The following is a 25053-nucleotide window of genomic DNA, read 5'->3' on the forward strand; positions in this document are numbered from 1 at the left end:
TAAAATCCTGCATCCCTACAGAGAGAGAGAGAGAGAAGCAGGCACCTGTATTCAAAATGCGTGAAAAGAGCTTCAGACCTTTTCTCTTCAAGCAACCACTTAGTGAGTAAACTGAAAACTGCTAGGGAAAAATAAAACTGGAAATTGAACTAGAGAAAAAAAAACTAATAGTGAGGATTTTCACTACTCGTTCAGCTATTCTTCTGTCGATTGGTGATGTTGCTACTGCTGCAGTTGCTTGTCCTCTCTGTACCCTCTCAAACTCCCCAATTTGAATCTCTCGCCCTCCTGCAGAGCCTGTGGTAATTAGGAAATGTAGTTCTTATACTAACGAGTCTCGTAAGATAAGTGCAGAAGTGGTTCTTTTGTCAGTTGTGTATTAGCACAGAAGATGATTTATTGCACTTAATGTTACAACCATAAAAGTTTTAAGTTTGTTTTCAAGAGCACATCAAATGTCAGGTCTCATGTGGCTAGGATCTCTCTTAAGTTTTCTTTTAGACCTGAAGCATCACAAATGTTGCTTCAAGCCCTCCAGCCTTCAAAATAATGCAGTTAAAACCCTCTTTAACGCCTGTAATCAACCGGGCTTGTGAGGTCACTCTTGTTAAAAGAGTGTCCATTCTGTCTTTGTCCCCAGTGGTGTGGGGTCAGCCTCTTTTTCACACACAAAGTGAGGGGTTTCCCCCCTAAGAGGTGAGGAGTGATGTGAAAGGATGATTTGTCAGTTCTGACACTTCTTCAAGAGGCATAACATTTCTGCAGAGGCTAGCAGGAGGGATGCTTAGTTTAGTTATAGCTCATTATGGCAGCTATATGTTGGTTTTGCAGGGTATATACATGAATCCTAAAAGAAATTTCTTTACCTTTTTAAAACTTTTTAAAGACCTTCTCAGAATATTTTAAGACCTTATTGCCACTTCAAGTTCTAATCAGAATCAAACCTTTAACTTAATAAACAGTTGTTAATAAACAGTATAAATCAATGGAGCACAACCATGCAACATCACTGAGATAAGCTCGGAAGATTCAAAGCTTGAAAGAATAAATTATGTTGTTGTTTTTAACGACAAGCTTTAGCCACTGTTTAAACTTGCTTTTCTCCAACCAGGAGTACGCAGTCTGAGTCTGTTACGCTCTATGGTTACGCTATATGTGGAGAGCGTCACATCACCTTCCCGCGTTTGTCGCAAATTACTTGACATCACCCTGATGTTGGAGCTTGGCAGGACACGCCTCGGCCCGAATCAATGGCGTGGATGGAGCATGTCATTGTTAATATTAGGAGGAAAATAAATGTATTTATGCTTTTTTGGAGTCAAACACTTTAAACAACGCTTGAACAAAATTTGAGACCTTGTAAAAATGCAATGAAGAGTTTTAAATACCTTTTAAGGGCCTTATTTTTCAATTAATTGATTTGACAACTTGTAATACTTTTTCAGTAATAAATAGACCACACGAATATACATTTTTTTCTTATGATGATTATGAACCTTTAATATCATCCTTAAAATCATTTCAAAAAAGGGGGGAAATTGTTCTTTTAAGAACGTTTCACTGAAAGGTTCTTTTGGGAATGCACAAACAATGCAACCTAAACATTCATCTTCAACTATAAGCATGAAGCATTCAATAACCAGAACCTGTAAAAAAATTACAAAGTATTGGGCAACCTTTACATAATTAGTTTTAGGGGGAAAACTAAATTTTGATAATAGCAAAATAAAATAAAATAAATAAAAGGGCAGCATAGTGGCACAGTGGGTAGCACAACTGCCTCACAGCAATAAGATCGCTAGTTCAAGCCCCAGCTGGGTCAGTTGGCATTTCTGTGTGGAGTTTGCATGTTTTCCCCATGTTCACGTGGGTTTCCCTTGGGTGCTCTAATTTCCCTGACAAATCCAAAAACATGCGCTATAAGAGAAGTAGTTAAGCTAAATTGTCTGTAATAAATGAAAGGACATCCGTGCATTTGCTGGATAAGTTGGCGGCTCTTTCCTCTGTAGTGACGCCAGAATAATAAAGGGACTAAGCCGAAAAAAAAATGAATGAATGAATGAAAATAAAATAAAATGTATATTTATATAAAGTGCTTCACAATCATGAGGTGGATCTCTCCACACCACTACCAGTGTGCAGCATCCACTTGTATGATGCAACTGTAGCCACAGGACAACGGCACCAGTGTGCTCACCACACACCAGCTATAGGTGGAGTGGAGAGACAGTGATACAGCCAGTTAGGTGAATAAGGATGATTGGAAGGCCATGATCAATAAGGGCTGATGAAAGGAATTTAACCAGGACACCGGCGCTACACCCCTACTCTTTACGAAAAGTGCCATGGGATTTTTAATGACCACAGAGAGTCAGAACTCGATTTAATGTCTCATCCTAAAGAAGGCGCTCACTGACAGTATAGCGTCCCCTCACTATAATTAGGCATTAGAACGCACACAAACAGCAGGTTGAGTGCCCCCCTGCTGGCCTCTCTAACACTTCTTCCAACAGCAACCTAGTTTTCCCATGTGGTCTCCCATCCAGTTACTGCCCAGGCTCAGCCCTGCTTAGCTTTAGGCCCTGTTTACAGTAATGCGTTTTAGTTTGAAAACGCATAAGTTTTGTTACGGTTACGCCATCTGTCCACACTATGTCAGAGTTTTTTTGGAAACGCTGAAGAGACCCTTTTCATTCTAAAATGCTACTGCTCCGTCTCAGTGTGGATGGGGGAAAGCGGAGACATCTGAAAATGGAGGCGGGGCTGCTGACATTCACCTCTCTGATAGGGGCTTTTCCTCAATATTAAGTATCCTACACACACAGTCCAGTCATGCATCCACTCCTTGTGAGTTCAGACTTCGCAAGGTTGATATGAAAATCAGACTCCCGAGGACATGTTGGGTAAATCTTCAAAGGGAACTGTGTACTTTATAACCTTATACACATCATCCTGGCTACATTGTTTCACTATCTTAAAAATAAAATGAAAACATGATATAAAAGAACTGATATTTTTATTTAGATATTAACAACTTAACAGACAGCAGAAATGTTGAGACGTCGTGCTGCATATATGAGCGTCATCTTCACTGTATGTGTATTCATAACAAAACGGAGCCTATAACATCACTGCTTCTTTTCATTCTCATTGAAAATATAAAACACTCTCACTTTTGCTGAATATCAGTTTTAAAAATCAATAATGGCCATTAAAAACGTAAAATGTAAAATAAGTTTATACATTATAGTAAATAAAGGCAAGCAATTATTCAATATACAGAATGTACGTGATTACATTAATTATTAACTTATCTTTGCGCTCAGCCAAAACACGTAACCCGAGAACAAGTAGTATATTCAAAAGACCAAAGTCGGAGAATATGTTGTTAGATATAGACAACAAGATGAATTAAATATCACGATTAACAAATATAGTGAGATTAGATCCAGCGGGAGATTCTTGATGAACACTCCGACGAGCACAGCTCTCATCTAGCTAGATAGGCTGCAGCGAATGGCAGAGTGTGTGTGTGGTCACGTGATGTGCGTTTTTAGTGTTTTGGTGTAGACGGAGAGCTGTTCAGAAATGCTGGGTGAAACGCTAGTGTGAACGCAGATTGTTTTCATTTTAAAACTAAAACGCACTAGTGTAAAGGGGGCCTTTTAGTGACTAACCAGTCTTGGGCTGCAGGGTAGCATGGCTGTGGCAATGTTGGGACTCTATTTTGACGGTCCATGCGCAGAGCACAAAACGCAGGGCGCAAACGATTTCAGGGCGTGTCAGAACGCATTTTTGCTAATTTACGGACGGGAAAATTCGCTTTGCGTGATTAATGTTGTTTGTTAAGCGCAAAGATTTGTTTCAAAACTATTTCTAAATTCAGTTCTAATTTCTAGCAAACAAATAAATGAACAATAATGACCAAGTGTGGTCAAAATACTGAGTTATTTCCAAAAACACCTGCTGTGCCCCATATGGTCTAAAACCTGACAGGTGGGCAAATCTAAGCTTGTTTTTAATAAAACAAATATAAATATGGATATATTAAATAATACTACTAATAATAATAACATTATACAAAAGCAAATTGTTATGAATGAACTGAAAAAGCAGTGATTTTTCATATTTATGTAGGCTAGAAAATAATGTTTTGTAATATTTTAATCCTTTATATTTATATCCTATATCTTTTCTTATTATATCCTATATATATCCTTAATATTAAATTTTTTTCATATGTAAAGGTATTTGCCTATTGCTCTCTTGTGTGTATTAAGCAGTGTGTAAGCGAGGCACAACTCTACGCAGGAGTTTAGACCGGGTAAGTTTTGGTCTAATGAAAAATCTATTATAGTTTCTCAAAATAGCAACGCGCCAGCGGTCCGCCTCAGAACGCCTTCCTTTTTAGACCAGAACGCCTATGGGCACACAAATGAGCGCTAATGCATTTGCTATTTAAATAGCGTAGCGCAACGCCTCAAAACGACTCTTGCGCCAAACTGAAACTACCAAAAGACTATTGCGCTGCGTCTTGCGACACAATGCGCCGTGTGTATGATAGGGCCCTTTGTGTCTAAGGTCGTACTCACACTATGTACAGTTGCCTCGAACTGGGCCAAGGCATGCTTGTCCCCCCTCCCGTCTCCCACGACGGCCCGCACTCACACCACAATTGGGCCTCGGCACGCTTACGTCATGGCTGCTGCGCTATTCAGTGAGAAGGCCTCTTACTCAGTAGCACAGTCGAGATTTCTCTAGTTATATCGTGTCAGTCGTTTGATATGCAGTGACATGCAGTCAAATATTTCGCCAAACAGTCCTTAGGGATGCGGTGACACGCAGTCAGATATTTCGCCGAACAGATCCGCCACTTTTGGCGCTTATAATCATAATGCTCTCATGCTGCAGGAATGAGGAGGTCTGCTGAAGGTGCGCAGCTGTCGTGCAGTGAGAGGTCTTTGAGTCTTTAATAAACTACGGCAGTTTGCGTTCACTGAACAGTAAGAATGTTTAATAAATCCATATGAAACCGTCCCTTAAAAGTCACGTCTCGCTTTCAGTTTCGGGCTTTGGCGCATTTTGCACTCACACTACAAACGTACCGTGCCAAAGCCTAAGTGAACCGCGCTTAGGCCCACCTCTTCCAACCGGACCAGGGCCGGCCAAGTGAACCGTGCTTGAGCCCGATTCAGCGCACTCACACTTCTCAAACGATCCGGGAAACGGGCCTGGGCAGGGTAGGGATGGCATAGTGTGAGTAGGCCATTAGCCACTTCCTCATGATTCCTCCAGCTATTATTAAGTTTTTTAGTGATGCGTCACTAGGTGGTCAACCAAGAAACACTTCCACCTGGAATTTAAATGTTTTTCTTGTGGCCACTAAGCTTGTTGCAATAAAGTCAAAGTTAATTATGATTATTATGATTATTATTATTATTACTATTATTATCGTTATTATTATTTGCCTACACCCCACTTTAAATCATTTGAATTCATGATTGCAGTCAAACATCTATTTTGATTACATTACCCTCCATGCAATGTTTGTTGTGTTTTAAAATGGATTGAGTGCAACCTGCTTAACATTACTCTTATAAAATTAATGCTTGACAAACACAAACAGGGCATATACAGCCATAACAAGCTTTAAAAGCCATCTGATGGAATATTAATCTACGTTCAGAGCTCTGAACAAAGAAGTGTGCAGAACATCATCATCCATTTTGGGCAACAGCAATGACTTCGCGCAGGTGATCTACAGTTAGGGCCTACTCACACTATGCTATCTGAACCGTGCCCAGGCCCGTTTCCCGAAACGTTTGAAAAGTGTGAGAGCTCAGAATCGGGCTTAGGCACAATTTACTTGGCCGGCCCTGCTCTGGTTGAAAGAGGTGTGCCAGAGCGCGGTTCACTTGGGCTTTGGTGTGGTACGCTTATAGATTGAGTGCAAAGCGTGGCAGATCCCATAACTAAAGACGAGACTTGACTTTTACGGGACTGTTTCATTTGGATTTATTAATCATTCTTACTGATCAATGAACACAAACTGTCGTGGATTATTAAAGATGCAAACCCCTCATTTCACCACAGCTGCACCTTCAGCAAACCTTCTAATTCCTGCATCACGAGGACTTTATGATTGTTTATGAGCGTCAAAAGTGGCTGATCTGTTCTGCGAAATATTTGACTTTGTGTCACTGCATGTCAAACTACTAAAACAATATAACTAAAGAAATCTCCACTGTGCTGAGTGAAAGCGCTTACTAAACAGCGCATCATCGATGACGTATGCGTTCCCAGGCCCGATTATAATGTGAGTGCAAGCTGTCGGGTGAGACGGGAGGGGGACAAGCATACTTTGGCTTAGTTCAAGGCAACTGTAAATAGTGTGCGTACGCCCTTAGAATCAAACTTCTAACAAGATTGCTGGACACTATTTTGATATATTTGCCACAACACATCCTATCTCACTCAAATCTAAGATCAGATGAGTTTTTTTTTTTTTTTTTTTTATTGGTGTGGCAGTATGAACTTATTCTTAGTTGAATGTTTATACTATGATTAATGTAATCATAGCTTACACTATTATGCTTTTTCATGGATTGCACCAACCAAGAGTATTTCAAGGAATTTGCTTTTTCAGTTGTCTACGGAAGTGGAAGAAAGTAGACAAGATCAAAATGTTCTAGACCATACTTCCATCTGTATTTACAACAAGGGCAATTTGGTTGTGATCGTAGTGTCTTCATGCATCTGTTAAAATAGGAATATGAACTTTTTGCCCCAGAAGTGTTTTTGAATCTCCAAATAAAGGAAAATTCTATTGCAATTCCAGAGAGACCAAGACATATTTATATATATTTATATATTTGTAATTCAATTTTATATGTGGGCAGCAAGGAGGCACAGTAGAAAGCGCTGGTCTCACAGCAAGAAGGTCGCTGGTTCAAGCCTCGGCTGGGTCAGTTGGCGTTTCTGTGTAGAGTTTGCATGTTTTCCCCGTGTTTGCGTGGGCTTCCCCCACAGTCCAAAGATAAGCGCTATAGGTGAATTGGGTAGGCTAAATTGGCCGTAGTGTATGTGTGTGAATAAGTGTGTGTGAATGAGTGTGTATGGCTGTTCACCAATGATGGATTGCAACTGTAAGGGCATCCACTCTTTAAAACATATGTCGGATAAGTTGGGTTCATTCTGCGACCCCAGATTAATAAAGAGACTAATTAAAGAAAATGAATTAATTAATTATATATGTATTTCTTTTTTAGCTTGTAGTAACAGTATTGTTTGTATAAGTTCGATAATATAAATGTGTTATTCAGTAGCTATTACAATGTCTTAATAAATAAAACAATGAAAGTTGACAAAAACAAGTCACTTACATTTCTTTAAAAAAAATGGTGGATGCACTGAAATATTCTTCGCTAACTATTATCTTCAAGCCTATTCCTTCCACCAAAACTGATTGGAGGATACAATTATGAAGCATGCGCTCTATGTGGAATCTATGTGGAATGGCCAGTTCTGGTGATTACTGCTCATGCAAGCCTGCTTTGCCTTCCCCCACTGCCCTTCCTCCATGCGGTGTAACAACAAATCTCCTTTTCTGCTCTCTGCCTGAAACTATTGAGTCAACAAACGTCACTCTAGTCAGGCTGCAGCCCACAAGAAAGAGGTGGGGTCTCCTTTTCACAACTGGAAAGGAGCCAAGGGCAGATTCTACAAGAAACACCTGTTAAAATCTGGACGAAACAAAAAAAGGGATGTTTAAAAGCTCTAAACGTGGCGTGGAGGAGGAGAAGAGTCAGTGCTAGCTTTCACATGTACATGACTGCACACAGGGGCCAGAGCGTTAAATGACAAGCTTTGAACTTACTAAAGTACAGAAGACACTGAGCATTAGTCCAAATATCGTTTTATAGCAAATTTCTCAGTGACAAATTTAACAGGGTTGTTCTGCTCCTACGTATCAGAGAAAAATGGACTCTTCAGAGTTTTCAAGTGTTGTCTATCTGGTCTAAAAACAGCCCCAAACCACTATGTGCTAAAATAAGCCCAAGCTCATCAAGGCTTTGCAAAAGGAAAGGCACTGATCTGATCTATAATCAAGAGAAAGACTAACAGAAAGGTTTCAGAATTAATAAGTATGACGTGAGTAAGTTTTTGATTTCCATTGGTCACCGAAGACATGGACTGTGCAATCCAGTTCGGTGCTTCAGGGCAGCCAGTAAAGTGTGCACTATTGTGTGCGGCTGGAAAAAAAAAAGAGAGAGAGAGAGAGCAAAAAAGGAGGGGGAAGCAAAGAAACCCAGTTTCTTTGTGTGGAGAGGACCCAACAGGAAAGTGGTTTTGCAATTACTTCAGCTTGCCGGCAAAGCAGGCTGAGTTCCTCTGTTATGTACACACTTGCACACTGGACTGTCTCACTCTGTTCTGCCTTTACAAGCACATACAAGAGTAAGCGTGTGTTTACGGGCTGCGTCTGGACGCGCTTTGAAAGCCAACAGCAACGCAGGGCTTCTGCTGCTGATGATGAAAGCAGACGTCAGACCAGCCCATGAATATTGATATGGAGGTAGTCTGTTTCATAGACTGAACAGAAGGAAGCAAGATGGCTGCCCTTTAGGATTTGTTTAAGAGGAGACCTAGACGGTTTGTTGGAATTCTACAAAGTGGAGGGACTTGAAACAAGGTGAGAGAGTATTTTTCTGTTCGTGCTCTTTTCCCTCTGGCCCTTGGGGTCTTTTTAATGGCTTCCATCTCTTGGTTGGCATTGTACTGTCTTTTTAAAAACCGTGAGTTGACATAATAATGAAAGGATATTAGATAAAGCTTCACCAACATGGCTGACATTTTCTGGCTCTCTTTCTCCCTCCCTGTTTCTTTTTTTTGTGTGTGTTGGCTCACAGCAACCAACAGTATTTTAAGCATTTAAATCTCGTTTGTTTTGTTGTTGTTTTTTTATCTAAGATAATGTGCGGTAGACAGCTTTAGGAATGTGCCTGCTCTGAAAAAAATAGTGATCTTTGTGAGGCTGTTGGCCAATTCTTCTTCAGGCATTATTTCTCAATGCATCTTGTGTGCTGGAAGCAAGACTAAACAGTCACACTGCTAACAAAATTATCTTATCTCTTCAGTCTCCACCGGCATCTGTATTGTGCAGTTACAAAAAAAAGGAGGTGAAAATAAGTTTGCTTTAATATTTATTCACAGAACAAAACACCTTTCTTTAAATTGGTAAAGGTTTACAATGACATTATTCTTATTTTTTAAATTTCTCTTTCAATTGTTATGAGCATTAAGTCAATGTGGGAGTTTGACCAGGAATATTAGAGCTCCTTGCTTTCGTTGCATTCATCAGTGAATGACAAGCAGACACAAAGGCTAGCAAAAAAAAAAAAAAAAAAAGCAGAAGACCAGAGTGGTGGAAGCCCACAAGGTCAGAAGCTTAAAAAGAACTGAAACCCAACCCCATAACACCATTAGATGAGGGCCACTGGAGAGAGGAATTTTTGCCTTGACTGACATTAATAGTATATCCACTTTAATTTGTACACCAAAACCATTATTTTGTTTGTTTCTTAAATGTTAAGTGTTTTTTTGCTGTACCAACTTGGTTCAATTTGTTCAGAATTTTAAGTCTACTGTTAAATACTTGAAAAAAAAACATTTATTAATCATATTTAAATGTGAAATGTATTAATTATTAAAATCAAAAGTCAATGATTTTTATTGAACTATAAATGTATTTTTAACAAAAAGTGTAAAATGTTACTTTTCACTGTTAATTAATACACTGATTAAGTTAAAGTGTTACTATATTCAGAGTCCATGGTGGGTCATAGTTGCCTGGAACATTTGCATGTTTGACATTAAATTAAAATTTGGCCGTTGATTTAATAAAGTCAATATTAGGCTGTATATAATGAAGTCTGCATTTTTCAGATACATTTTTGACATCACTGTTGCTTTTGACATGCAGCAATCAAATGTATTAGCTTAAGCCAACTGTTACAAAAGACAACAACAGCACTCTTTTATCAGTGCTAATGAATTGCAAACGCCACCTTTGCTTAACTGATTTTAACAGCCCTATTAGAATTTGCATCATAATACAGATAAAAGTCCTGTGCCCTTATTTTGTGTATTTAGGCTGTGTATTCTGACATTCTGTTGAGAAGTGTGGAAGTTAACCCATGCCTGCAAGGGGATGCTTTATTGAGTGTTGTCAATAAACACAACAGAAAGGTGGTGCGAATGCTAACACAAACAACAATGAAGGAACCCGGAAAGAGTCAAGTGCAGTGTCCTTTATACTGTATAAACTTCCAATCCAACCAAAGAACATGTTTGAATATTTTGTAAATACTTTTTCAATGATAAAATAGTTCACGTGATTTGTTTTTTATAAATTATAATTATATTATATAATTATATAATTATATTTTACAAATTGTGAGTAAAAAATATTTATGTTGATATGAATAGATAAATAACAATTTTTAGTTTTTCATAAAAATAGCATATAATTTACATAACTTATTACAACACTTGGCCCACAACAGTCTTTTACTTCATAACTTAATAGTGCATAGTAACTATTTCACTTTATTTAGTAAGAGTAATAAGTCACTATAATTAAGCCATGTCTTTGTCTCATCTTTAAATAAGCTAGTAAATGTTTGACTTTAGCCATTCACCAAACTGTACAAGGAACATTATTTTTTTTAAATATGATAACTTACTAAAGCATGGCAATTTACTTTATAACTTGTTTTGCCCTTACCTGCCGTTTTGCAAATCTTTAAGTGCAAATTATTGCTAAAGCTAGATAATAACGCCATATCTTTGTCTCATGGTTTAAAGTATTAATGTCGGTAAATGTTCGATGTTAGCTACGCCGCAAACTGAGGAGGTATTAGTGTATGTATTGTTGCAGCGATTTAATCTTGGACTGAATTTACAAGGGCATCAAATGAAGAGTGAACTCCACGTGCGTAAGCGCACATGCTCGCTCTGTTTACAAACACTACCTCACAACCCAGTCACACGGTTAGGTAGAGAAGCATACTTACACGGACGAAGGAACTCATTGGAAAGCCAGCACATTGACCACACCAATTTAGATCCTCTCCAGAACGTCTGCATTTAAAAGACTTTATCTAAATTAAACTCGCGGCACATGGCTGGCACTGTACTGTCAAGTTTTTAGAACTCTAAAGAGAAATCGGCGGAATATCTTTGTAAACTCAGCAAATAACAAAAAAATTAAAACTACAGTACTTGTTCACTTGCTTAGTTTTTAAAATAAAGCCATTATTTGTTTTGCACTTTTTAGAAAAACCTTGATTTCCTGTGAGGTCACTGGCATGATGATGCATTTATAAATGTGGTTTTAAAAAGTTCTTTTTCCAGTTCAAGCGGGTGATGGGTTTCCCCCTTGATGATCAAAGATTCAGAAAAAAAAGATCATGTGCCACGTGTTAATTTAAAAAAGAAATTGTGGTGTCATTTTGGGGTTGTGGGGAATTTTTACCTATGAATTTCTCAGAAATAAGACAACTAAGAAAAGAGTTGATGCATATGTCTGTGAAACCTGCTGTGTGTGTATGTGTGTGCGTGTGTGTGTGTGTATGAGAGAGAGAAAGAGAGAGAGAGAGAGAGAAAGAGAGAGAGAGAAAGTCCACAAGCGTTTGTGTGCACACATCCAATACCAGCAGACACACTAATCACAATCAGGCTACTCACAAGCAAAATGGCCTCAATGCACTCATTGCAGCACAAATGAAACCTAGGTAACACTTTACAGTAAGGTTATATTAGTTATTGTTAGTTAATATCATTTACTAACATGAACAAGCGATGAACAATACATTTATTACAGTATTACTTCATGCTTGCTAACATTAGTTAATGAATATGCAGTTGTTCATTGTTACTTCATGTTAACTCGCATAAATAACAACTCTGTAACAAGAGTATAAAAAAGCATGAGTCAGTATATTAACTAAGATTCAAATGCTTCACAAGTATTGTTTATACTATAGTTAATGTCAGAAAACACATAAACTAATATGGTGTAACTAATATTGTAATATCTGACCGAAATATATACGGATATTTTTTTACCTACATCTTCACAAGGTCATTTTCAAAACAATGATATTGTGAAAAGAAGAGAACTAAGTGTATCAGGAGTGTATCACCATTGGTTAGTAAACCTAAAGTAACCTTGCTGACAGCAGATTTACAACAGAGACAGCTGGATCTCAATGTTATTCAAGACTGTAAACTACCCATAAGCCTTGCATGACATTACAATCCATTTCTAGAGGTGAAAGATGACCAGGAGGTTGATCTGAATCTTATCGAATGAAATTTGGGTCAGGCAGAGAGTGATTCAATGTAGTCAAGATATTCCTAGCAAACATTAAATGTAAAACACGTTCTTTTAGAGTGTTTTTAAAACCAAACAAAACAATATTATTAAAATAATAATGATAAAACCACAAACGGACAACACTAAATAAAGGTGTAAACGAGGTGTGAATCATTTTGAACTTGTCCACTTTTCACCCCTTCTAGAGGCATTCAAAAATACATTTGGCCGGACTGTTTTCATTGTGCAAGCACTCATGAGGTTGAATGTGTTTGAACAGCCACTAAAGGCCTCCTCTCTGCCTACTGACCTAATTCTTAAACACTGTGGGACATGCTGCTGAAAGCGCTAAATACAGGTATAAACAAAGTCATTTTGAATTTGTCTGTTTTCAACAATATTTAGAGCAGTGTCAAGCAGGCCTTTAAGCTAGTAAGTGTACATAAACCTTTTTGCAGTACATGTTTATGGATAATACCACTAAAACAATGCAGGTACAAAAAAAAGGACAAAAGATTGCGACTTGTGGAAACCATTTTTTCACCCGAAATCACCCGACACACTGTTATTTGCACCAACAAAGTGATGATGATCTATCATGTCAAATCTTAAACCTCAAATAATCATAGACTCCTAATCACCTGTCGTACACAGAACGACGTTGTGATCATTTAAACTACCCATCATGTTGTGCTTCCGACACTAGAATTGAATGGTTCAAGATAGTGATGGGCAGTATTTATGATAAATGTATTTTAAATACGTATTTTAATACAAAATAGTATTTTGTCATTTGTATTTGATGGGGTTTATGAAATATAGTACTGAAATACTATAATACTTCATTGGCTGTTTCAAATGCCAGTAGGTGTCCTATATAGTTAATGAAGAGGAAATATGTAAAATGCCTTAAAATGTCACAAATATTTATTCATTTTCTTTTCGGCTTAGTCCCTTTATTATTCCGGGGTCGCCACAGCGGAATGAACCGGCAACTTATCCAGCAAATGTTTTACACAGCGAATGCTCTTCCAGCTGCAACCCATCTCTGGGAAACATCACTGCACACTCATACACTACGGACAATTTAGCCTACCCAATTCACCTGTACCACATGTCTTTGGACTTGTAGGGGAAACTGGAGCACCCGGAGGAAACCCACGCAAACGCAGGTAGAACATGCAAACTCTACACAAAAATGGCAACTGACCCAGCCGAGGCTCGAACCAGCGACCGTCTTGCTGTGAGGCGAAAGCACTGCATCGCCATCACGAATATTTAATAATCAAAACTCCTAATACAGTTTTTACATAGAGTATTGAGGAATCCAAAACAAAAACAAAAAGATTTCAGAAAAATTCTGCGAAAAAAAAAAAAAAAAAACTCTTTATTTAACACCTTTTTAAATTATTAAAAGTATGAATAATCACTGTACAGAGATGATGGCACACATTTGCTATCAAGCATTGTTTACTTGAAATGGAATTCATCAAATAGGTCATTGATGCGAAGAATAGATTTGAAGAAATGTCATGCTCCTTTGTAAAAGTATTTTGTAGTATTTTTAATATTTAATTTAATTTTAATACATTTTGTGGCTGTTGTATTTTGTAGTTTATTTTGATACACCTAAAATTAAGATATTTGGTATTTTATTTTATATACATTTCAATGTATTTTTACCCAACCCTGGTTCTAGGTTGGGGTTAGAGTTTAGGTAATATTATGGCTCACATCACACCAGTGCATCTCAAAATAACACTGGTAAAACAATCTGCTGGGTAGCATATTTTGCCATCATCAAGATTTGCTACATATTTTTTAAAAGGTAGACTTTCTGTCTCATCTCTACTGAATGTTGGATTGGTGTGTGGAGGCCGATCTGGTACACTATGGCTGCCATGCATTCCCTCCATTCTAGACTACTGTACAACATTACTGTATAGACAATGTCTATACATCACATTACTGTATGAACATAAATAAATAAATGAATACAGTAGTAAACTTACCAAGGGCTGTACAACAAATAGAATATTATTGTTCTGTGTTAGTAAAGCCGGTCCTGTAATCAGCAGTAAATTTCCAGCATGTGTGTTCAGATGGAGAAGCATTTACTACACAATCTAGCTACACAATTGAATCACATGCGATATAATCATGAAATAATCAATCCGCAGATTATCATGCTGCTATAATGGCAGCTGTTTGTGTAGCTTCTCTGTGAACTGTGGCCCAAAGTAAATACTGCTACATCAAAAAGCTTGTGGAAAATCACATATAATGACATGTTTTTACTATAAATTCACTTCATAACTTCAGTTGTATGTTTGAAAATAAAAGTACACAACATATTTCATGGTATTCTAAGCATTGACAGGCATTCCATTCTTAAATACATTAATATCAGGAAAATTATAATAAGAAAAACTTAGATAAACCATGTGTTGTCGTAATTTTGTTTATTAGTCATGTTGAAGCAATGAAAGAGTTAAATCTTCTGTTTATTCACTAACCAGTAGGAGTTATTTTAGAGCATCTTCCGTGTTTACACACAACTAGAGAGTGCCCTTTTGCCTTTGGAGGAGATGTACTACTGCTTTTCTGGCAAGATGTACTTGCTAATTGCAGATTTTGCTGAATCACGAGTGCAGTTTTATGTCGATTTATCATGCAGCCCTAAACTATACCCAAACAAATGCAGTTGTTGGCTCAGTTCTCCAGTGCCTTGACTATGTGGATGCAAACCATTAGCATACCATGATGCATAAATAAAATAACTTGATACAATTAATATAACCTACTGACCTTGCAGGTTTCAGGGATTGGCTATAACTTTTTTACTTTTAAGTTGTTGCACCAATCAACAAAACTTGATTGGAAATGTTGGCTTAGCATTTGAAGCAATGCTCCTGCTAAATTGGTAGTTGTGAATAAGCTGATTTGTATAACTATAATGAAAAAATTAGTTATAATTACTCTATCATAGGACAGATGTACTTTCAGCGTAAATTCTATGAAGACGTAAACATACAATATGATAATGGAGATGAAGACATTCTTACATCCCATTCACACAGGGCATCAGCATCAACACTTCCCATTCACTTTGAATGGGTGACGTCAGGCATTGCCGAACTGCATTGTAGGACCTTCTGCACCGCTTCAGTGGCATTGCTCGCTGAATAAGTTAGAAATTTCTCAACTTTTCAAGCGCCAACGAAAGCATCAGCCAATTGGATCGCTTCATGCAAATACCCCAGCTCAGACAGTAGCCGAATGCAGACTAATTTCATTGGCTGAGGCTGCTAAGATGATCGCATCAGCTCCAACTTCAGACACGCCCTCGATCAAGCGTGAATGCAGTTACAGTCTTCATTCTTACAAACCGGGCACAATTTTTGAGAAAGTCTGTGTAAATCAAATATTATTTTGTCTATTATTTGGCCATAATAGGCACTTCCAGTGATTTAAACTGCATATTTTATTTGCCAAATACTTATGTAAAGTGCAACATCAGAAGGGCTTTTTCATCCTGTGTCTACTCATTCAGATATGAAATATGAAGAAAGTGAGAGCTTTCCGGTTCAGTGCTAAATATTTGATAGTAGACAGATAAATATGGCTGGCCACCAGCATAACTCAGTCATATCTCTTATCTCTTTGAATTAAATTCTTCATACCATGAAACAAACAAACAAAATGCATTACAAATATATGCCTATGGCAATATTTTAGCAAAAATGATAATACATTGACATTTCAAAATGAAAGTCTGAAGTGTGGTGCTGAGTTATGTTTAGTTTTCTCAGAAACTTTGGATGTCAAATAGCTGATTGTGGAAAAAAATTAAATACTGTAAAAATATTGCATACTGTAGACTAACATATACCACGACAGTAGGGATGCTCCAATCAGGATTTTTTTTCCAGCCGATACGAATACCAAGTCCCTGTCATGGTGAACAGCTGATACTGAGTACTGATTCTAATGCTTCAAGCTTTATAACGCATAAAGCACATTTTCCCTCCAAGTATGAAACTTAAGTGGAGATCTCACCTTACCTAAGAAATTAAATAAAGATAGTATATAATCCCTTAAACACATCTCTTATCACCTTTAGTGTGGACATGTTATGGTCAGAAGCAACTTTACTGAAAATAATAAAACAGATTAAAAAAAAAAATTGACAATGCAAGTTAGAAACATCTATGAGAGAGGAGGATTTGCACTTGAGATATCTTTATTGCTCTATAAATTTAACCCAACAACTGTAATGCTTGGCTAGAACATCAATGTGCCTCTCGGAATCTGTTGATTCTGTTCTCTTGCTTAACATCCACTCTCGTCGCCATGATTTGCCGGCCCCACAGAGCTGCTATGAGTATGCTAGACACTTGCCGATCGAGTCCTAAAATGTAATTTACCCTTTTTTACAATGAAAAGTCCATACATATAAAAGTAGATCTAATGCAAGCATTAAAACTCTGTTTATACTTATGTGGTATCAGATTAAAACAATAGGGTAACACGGGTTAAAAAGTTACTTTTTGTTCTATTGTAAATGATGTCTGGGGATTTTGTATGGCCTCTCATGTGGAAAAGCAATAAAAAATGTATAAAAAATGGGTAAAACTTTATAACAACTTCACACTATAAATCATTTATCAAGCATTATAGCAAATAGGTCATTAATCATTTGTTAAGAATTCAATTCTACCTTAAAAGACATAGTAAGCAGTTTATAACTACAGCTACAAATACTGAATCCGTGACAAGCCCATTTATAATGTGCTTAATGATTGCATTTTCACACTTTGTTAAGGATTTATTTTTCATTACTAAACCATGTATTGGATTATTTACGAACCAGTTATTTAAGAGTATAGTTGGTGGTTTTCAAGCACATGTTGTTATGGGTACTTTTTATGTTAATAAATTCTTTATTAAAACATGATCTAAAGTGAGAACTATGCTTTTTAAATCCCTTATAAATGACATTTAATGTCTTGTATAAATTATTCATAACAAAAAATATTAATTTCAAGATGAAACAATATCAAATGGAGAATAAATATTTGCAATCCCATCTAAAATAAAATTACTGTGCAGTTTAAACATTGCTGAACAAAACTTAAATGTTTTAAAAATGTTTTAGATATTTTAGAAATGACAACTGTTTGCATAGCATCTCAATAAACTATGTTTAGTAAATGCTTTATGTAAAATGACCACATATAATAACATGCTTTCACTCCAAACTTGAAAAAAAATCCTTATGTTAGAAGATTACATAGTAGTGTGTTTATTAGGCACTCTGAAACTATGAAAGCAGTTAAAGCTTTTGATTATTCACCAATACTATCTATCTATCTATCTATCTATCTATCTATCTATCTATCTATCTATCTATCTATCTATCTATCTATCTATCTATCTATCTATCTGTCTGTCTGTCTGTCTGTCTGTCTGTCTGTCTGTCTGTCTGTCTGTCTGTCTGTCTGTCTGTCTGTCTGTCTGTCTGTCTGTCTGTCTGTCTGTCTGTCTGTCTGTCTGCCTGTCTGTCTGTCTGTCTGTCTGTCTGTTGTGAGAGGCAATTTTTTAATTTAAGGCTAACAGATTCATTGGCAGGCTGACACAAATATCACCAGGACATACTTTATTCCACCTACTACATGGCTATTTGCCAATAAAAAAAAATTTACAAAATGGACCCAAAACATTGTTCTAAGTCGTAATAGTCTATTAATTATGTAAAGGCAATTCTGATAGAAATGAAAACAGCTGATTGTTGCATAAACTAACCTACATATTACTCAGTCACAAGAAGGCGCTAAACAGTTAAAAACAGCAGTCTGACAGACAAGCATATATTTATTAACATGAACATATTTATTCCCTCACAGTAAAGATTATATTGATGTTATTAAATTCAGTGGTTGTTATCTTGGAATAACATACCTTGAAATGTAGCAAGTGACCAGTCAGAACCATTATTTCAGACGTGTAATAATAATGTAATGATATTCTACCGTGTAATCATAATTTGTGCGAAAAGGGGAAAAGATATGCCATTTTACTGTCTCTGTTTTTTTTATCAGCTGGAAAATGCCATGAACTGCATTTATGTTTGTGTTATGTTTTAGTTTTACTAAAATGTTGCCATGGGCAAATAATATATTTTAGCTTTGCTTTGTAGCTTTAAGGGCAATTAAAGGCCTCAACCTCTAAAATGGAAGATCTGGAAGATGAGATTTGGTAGTATGTGATGGTAGTAAATAAAACTCTGTCACATACCTATAAAAAAGATTCGATCACAACAGAATCAATGTGCTCAGCACATGCGTTCACTCTTTCACATTTTCTCTCTCTGTGTCAGTCAGTCATGCTCGGTTAATGTTTAGGGCAGATGGCTATGCAGAACCAATATAATGATCACCATGGCTACCACACTCTCTGAAAAAAAATTTTGCTTTGCGCTGAGCACAGTTCATCAAATTAGCCAGATATATTGACTGGTGCAGACACAAAGACATGGAGTTGAAGCAGCGGGAATAAGAGGAGAAAGAAAGAAGCTGGGAGAAATGTATAATGGAGGTATTTTGAAAGTTAATTTTGGGAAAAGCAGGGTGTTGTATGGCATAATGTGCTCAATTACACGTGAATCACACTGTAGTAATCTCTGCCTGCATTTACTGTGCCTCCTGTTAGTGTTTGCATCTGAACCAAAAGGGTCAGTAGGTTCACACCGGTACAGCTAGACTTCTACTGTCAGTTACAACCTATGCTGGGTTAATTATCAAACACTCTTAAACCACAACAGGGAAGGAAAGATAACCAAATAGAGTACTACAGCTCAATCTTTTGTTTATCAGCTCCTAGTTGAGCATGCGCCTAGCCAGAATTTATGTTGGGACTGACTAACACCAGCACAAACAATCTTCCAAAACATTCAATTCTATCTGTTAACCCTTGTTTTAGCAATAACTAAACTATTGTAACAAAAAAAAAAGACTCATATTTTGATTTGACGTATGGACGTTCGTTAGAAGTGAAATTTAGAAATACCTTGGCAGCAATAGATGAACATCCAGACACAGTGATGATTAGATGAATATGCAAATAAGTGCTGCACTCTTTCCACTAATTACTAAATAAACAAACAAGAAAATGAATAAGGAACACAGCCGTAAAAAAAAAAAAAAAAAAAAAAAAAAAAAAAACATTTGATCATATTAATATGAACAAGATTTGCACTTGTTTTGACAGGTAATCAAATTTATACTATTAAGACAGTTTGATAATAAAATGTGTTAAAATGCAGACTTTGCTTATACACAGATCTGGCTATAGTTTAAATAACTCCTTTTCTTTGCATGAAACATTCCAATAAAGAGCTGCTGCATTACTTTAACAATGCATAAGCATTTCATGTTTCATGAAAACAGACAAAGGCTCTCTGAAACACACATAAACAGCACATCCTTTAGATTTTCTTGTCAAAAAATGTCATCAGTCCTTAACTTACAAACATACAAAGTCCACGGACTTGTTTTGGGGAAGGTCTAAAGTTTAAAGCTCTTCAAACACTGGTAATAAAAGAAAGCTATTAAGAGATTACAAATTTCAAACATAGCCCCATTAACTGCACGTCTTCTATTTCTAAAATGTAAATAAATATGCTGTGAGAAATTCAGAAATAAAAACAAATCTAATTTTATGTTCAGCTAGATATATGTTGATAAATGTTTCTGATTTTAATGTTTCTGATTTTTTTATTTTTAAAAAAAAATTATGAACTGAATTTAGCAATCCTTTATTAATATGTCTTGCAATACAGTTTGTCAATTTGGCACCACACATTTTTACAAAACAAAGTCTAATTTTAACATTTATAGGTTGCTAATTTTTTTTTAGGTCAGCTTGATTATGTAAAGTATGTTTAAGCACTCAAAAATTGCAATGAACTTAGATACATTTCACCAATTTGGCACCAGTAATAATGACAAAAATTTTTTACTTTAACATAATCATAAGTTGCAGGTCATACAAAGGCCATTTGGAGTGAACGAGAGCACAAAGACTTCAAGTGACTGCAAAATGTTAGAGTACAGACCCATCTGTCTTCTATTAGCAACAAAGGACAATGGCAGGTTCAACATAGCCCGGACTCTTCAGAGGGGACCAAGCTGTGGGTGAAATTACAAACAGAAGTGTATATCTGCCCAGCTTTTGAAGTAATACCTCTCTTCAAATCCTCTCTCACAAAGAGGATTTGAAATGTCATTGGGGATGAACAAAGAGTGCACAGGAAAGAAAAAATGCAGCAACTTTAAAATCATACAACAACTTTATTTTTTTTTTCTGAATATATATTCTAAATATTATACATATGAGCAATACATAACAAAAACAAACCTCCCACCTTCAAACTCTCTCTCTGAGACATGGCTCATACCTTCCCCCATACACATGCTGATTCTCTACAAATACCGGTTCATTTCAAAGGGCTATTTCCTTTGTTTCCATTCTTATGCTTATGTCTTCTGCTTTCTTATAGAAAATAAGAAAATGTCACGGATATTGGCAGCACTTTAAGGCTTAGGCTGTGGTGTTTAGAGCCCAAGCTAAAATAGTTTGTTAGGTTTAATCATTTTGTTTCCTGATCATAATGCTGATGTTTTGAATGGTGTGAGAGTGCAGTCCCCCCACCCCCCTCCCCCCTCTTAAAATAAAAACGCATTCCAACGGCAGCATGAAACTTTAAAGGGACAGAAACACCGATCCTGATTACGTTTCCTGACTTGCGGTTTCTTTTGCTACTCTATATACCAATTTGAAAAACATGTTTTTAAGTCATAGTTGTTAAGCTCATGTCAAAGTAATAATTAAAAGTCGACTGTGAAGGCTGTCATACTTGCTAAACTTGTTTCCTTGTCTGTATGTAAAGCCTGGTTAATGATCGGAGCAGAAGAGTGAGAAAGACACTTTTACAACCTTGCATGCGTGACATTTAAAGCACACTTGCACATGAGTTCTATGATCAAATTACAGTGGGAGGAACCGAAGGATGAAGTTTCACTCAAGGCAAACACTCAGCAGCACCATGTTTACTAAAGCTCACATGCACATCATGCTACATGCAGTTATCCATTTATATATTTAACATATTTATATCAATCCAACAATGCTTCCAAAGTTTAAAGAATGACTTCAATATGGTCAGTTTATTTTAATACTATGGAAGAAAACAGACTGTGCAGATCCATATTCAACAGAACTGTCATTTCAATTCAATCAAACAAATATCGAGTCTAATCAAACACATATTGAGTAAACACACTGAAATATGACAAATATTGAATATTTGGAACAATGGACCAGAAAAAAATACCATTGTTACATTTTTTCACCATTAACTATTTTATGTTGTGTGGGTTCAAATAAAATCTAAATACAAAAATCACCTTTAAAATTGTCCAAATGAACTTCTTAGCAATTACTGTAATAATCTTATCAGTCAAAGGTTCATGGAAATCGTCATGGAACTTAATATTCTAATAATTGTTGTAAATAAGGGCTGTGCAATTAATCGAATCGCAATCTGATCATTGCAATTTGCTTATCGCAAAAGGCTGTGATATGAAATATATATGTATTATTTAATTTTCCCCGCCCAGAGCAAATGTGTGACTGCTGTCTGTGTGTGACAGCCTTACTATCCAATTGATCAATCAGAATTGTGCAACAGAACTAAAACAAACAGGAAAGTGCGGACAATTAGGATAATGGGATCTGCTGCTTTAAAAGTATTAACAGACCAATAATATTAAAGAAAAACAAAACATCGCTAACATTTTGGTATTGGTATTTTGGATTCAAAATCACAGACACCAAACAAAAACAGGTCATTTTTAAGAGCTGTCACAGAATTGTTAACATGGCTTACAGATTATTGAGCTGAAGCTCGACTACAAAATTAAAATCACAATATTTGTCATAAAAATCGCAATTAGATATTTTCCCTAAATCGCACAGCCATATTGGAAATTAAATGTATTGTGTGTGTTATTTTGACGCGTACAGTATATTCTTGGCTATTGCCAAAGATATTCCAATGCAACATAAGTCTGGTTTTGTAGTCTGTGGGTTACATTTCTTATTAGTGCTGACTGTGAAACTGACGTAAAAGTTAAATAATCATTAAGTCAGGTTTACTATCAGACCCCAATTGTATTTGGAAACCTCTGACTTTTAATCACAAACTTCTCAAAACACAAACTCCTGCCTCGTCGTGATAAAATAATACTATTAACCATTCACTTGTCTGTATTGTAGGGTCAACTTAAATCATTTAAAACCAGAAAGTTCACTCCCAACTGACTAAATAATGCAACCCTGAGGCTAAAGGAACTGTTAAATAAGTTAAGAACAAATGCCATTGCTGTAGCCGCTATATGCTTTCTTGGTTGTATTGCTTCACCAACCAAAGCACAGTTCAGTTGTACAAGTGCATATGTGTTGGGAGATCACAATAACAAGAGATAATTTTAAAATACATATATAGAATTTCCAAAGGAGAAAAGAAAAACTGGGTGGACAACATACTGAATTCAAAGCCACTCCTACTTGTCAAGTGACAAGATAAAGAAGATAAGAATTTGTTTAAAATTGTTGGCTGTGTTTTAAATACCAGTAAGACTCATTGATGCACTCACAGGCCCTGGATTATCCAATGAACTTCTGATATCACATATTGTAATAAAAAGTCTGTTTTAATAAAAATGTCTTCCTTTTTTAATTATTTGTAATCAGATATATACAGTTGAAATCCGAATTATTAGCCCCCCTTTGATTTCTTTGAAATCTTCTCTCTGTTAAACAGAAATTGGGGGGAAAAAACAGGAGGGCTAATAATTCTGACTTCATATATATATATATATATATATATATATATATATATATATATATATACACACACACATACACATATATATATATATATATATATATATATATATATATATATATATATATATATATATATATATATATATATAGCAAATGCAGTCTCTTTGTTTGAAAGTGTATCACACATATAAAGAAAGCTTTCAGCAGAGATCTCGTGCTATGTCATTCCTTCTTAGGGATTTGTGCGCGTGTGTGTCTGTGTGTGTTGCTTTCAGTGTAGATTTATCCAACTGTGTCAAGCTGTTTGGCTTTTGTCAGCTGTTTGGAAGCTCTGAAACGGATCTGGAATGGATCCATATTCAAGCTTAACATAGCACACATGCAAGCTCCTAACCAGTCACAATCTCCTTTAAGAATAGAATTAAATTTAATAAATGTTATTACAATCATCCAGTACTTGGTTACAGTATTTACATATTACATTTTAAGGATAGTTAATAAAAAATATTCAATTTGATTGTGTACAATATGAATTTCACAACAAGGTACTTTGCAATGTTTTTAATAATATAATATAATATAATATAATATAATATAATATAATATAATATAATATAATATAATATAATATAATATAATATAATATAATAAAAGATTAATAATCTGTTTTGCTGTTATTGCTCTACAGTGGACATGTTTACTACTCTACTAAATCAAAATCATAATCACCTAATGGTAAAGTGGGAGCAGTCCATTTCAAAGATGTTTTGTACTTAAACATATGAAAAGAATTGATAAAGAATTCATGACATCTGTGTCAGTCATTTCTTATATGAATCTGTAGATTTAGTGACAAAAATGAGAAATGTGTTTTTGAAGCGTGTAAAATGTAAATGTTCTGCAGAGGACTGACTTTCTACAAACTAAAGCAAGGGTAAATGCAAGTTAGTATAATAAATTCATCATGACCAGAGCACAAAAAAGCTTTCTTTTCCCTAAGACACTTAATAGGATAGTTCACCCCCCAAAAATTAATGAACTCACTATTTACTCACCTGTGTGTGGTTTCAAACTTTTGTGAATATCACTCGTCTGTTGAACACGGGAGAAATAATGTGAAGAAAGCTGTAAACCTATAACCATTGACATATATAGCAGATGAAATGATTACAGATTTCAGCTTGTATTAAACAATCTTTTGTGTTCAACATAAGAAAGAAAGCCAAACAAGTTTGGAACAAGTGAAAGATGGGTAAATGATAATAGAATATTCAGCACTGGGGAAACTAGTCCTTTAAGGATGAATATCGTATCAGGAGCCTATATATATATATATATATATATATATATATATATATATATATATATATATATATATATATGTATATATATATATATATATATATATATATATATATATATATATATATATGTATATATATATGGAACTTTTAAGCATATTGTCAAATCTAAATACTCAACAAGGGGACATGGACATGGAGACAACATTAAAAACCGAGTTGCCTAGTACCATTATTTGTAATTAAACATTTAGCTAATGTTGGGGCAATGGTTTTAACTGAATCTGCGAGATTCAATAGCATGTTAGAGTACAAGCCATTAGAATGGGTATATGTACTACCCAACCCATGCCTGTGAGCTACTGGAAAACCCAAAGCATGCCAAAAATGACAAGTGTTTTTCAATTTTAAAAGACTTATTTCAGACAGAGGGAGCAAAAGCTGTTCCTTCTGTTTGTTTTC

At 35.8% G+C, this 25053-nt stretch overlaps 1 protein-coding gene across 1 annotated transcript in view; it reads left to right on the plus strand.

Moving 5' to 3' along the window:
* The first annotated feature begins 8310 nt into the window (after positions 1-8310).
* tet2 (tet methylcytosine dioxygenase 2) overlaps positions 8311-25053 on the plus strand; it is a 29901-nt gene continuing 13158 nt past the window's right edge. Inside the window, 1 exon segment of the mRNA NM_001443441.1 lies at positions 8311-8692. The gene's annotated coding sequence lies outside the window, so the exon portion shown is untranslated.

The sequence above is a fragment of the Danio rerio genome, chromosome 1, assembly GCF_052040795.2.
Source record: "Danio rerio strain M-AB ecotype USA chromosome 1, GRCz13ab, whole genome shotgun sequence".
Lineage (NCBI taxonomy): Eukaryota > Metazoa > Chordata > Actinopteri > Cypriniformes > Danionidae > Danio > Danio rerio.